Genomic DNA, 898 nt, shown 5'->3' with positions numbered 1-898 from the left:
AGTCAGTAATTCCTTCTAGATATCTTAAATTGACGTCTCCTTACAAGATAATAGTAAATCTGAGGTCATTTCGACTAGTCAGTAATACTAGTACTATTCATGTAATTAGAGATATCTTTAAATCGCTAAAACGTTTAGTCATAAAACTATTCGAGATATCTTGAATGTAAAGGTGATACAACCAAATTTATGTTAAAACGGCTTGCCATACACTGTAAGCACAACATCCATGTTCTCTAAATGAAGACAAATTATCCTTTCCTCCAACCTTTGCTAACAAATAGACGCATATTTAGTGGATAAAATTCTTTCAGGTTTAGGTTCTGAAGCAGACATCGTTTCCATTGTCATTACTTATTTTATCAATAATCATTCTGCAAAAAAAAGATATTTACAAGTAAAAATATCTACATAAATTGATTATTTAATACGTTTTTATCTATGATTTCACTGAAGACTCTTAGATGACTTGCAGAGACACATAATTTTCTCTTTACCCCATAAAACACAAAGTCTAGTTCTGAAAAGAGCATGAATTCTGTACTTAGCTTTAATTTCAGTATTTTTATGTGCATAATTAACCGCTGTATGTTTATTGTCAAGTAAATGTTAATATATGAAAATTAAAATGGTTTGAATATTCCACTTGAGTATTACTGTTGCCACCGTCTGTATTAGAGGGGTGGCCACAGGGGTGGCCAGTGATTGGCTTAGGGTGGCCATGGCCACTCCTGGCCCCCCATGTAGCTCCGCCCCTCTTGTCCAGAGGAGGGCGCTCTTCTGTGTTGGGCCGTGCGTCTAAATCCAACTGAGAATCTGTGTTGCGTCTTTAAAGCTGCTGTTAAAAGATGTTCTACTTATTTAGTTTGATCCAATAAACCTGTGTCTCCTCAGCTGG

This window comes from Cyprinodon variegatus, unplaced genomic scaffold (assembly GCF_000732505.1).
Source record: "Cyprinodon variegatus isolate N-32 unplaced genomic scaffold, C_variegatus-1.0 Scaffold481, whole genome shotgun sequence".
NCBI classification, from domain to species: Eukaryota; Metazoa; Chordata; class Actinopteri; order Cyprinodontiformes; family Cyprinodontidae; genus Cyprinodon; species Cyprinodon variegatus.
This window is presented reverse-complemented; position numbering follows the sequence as displayed.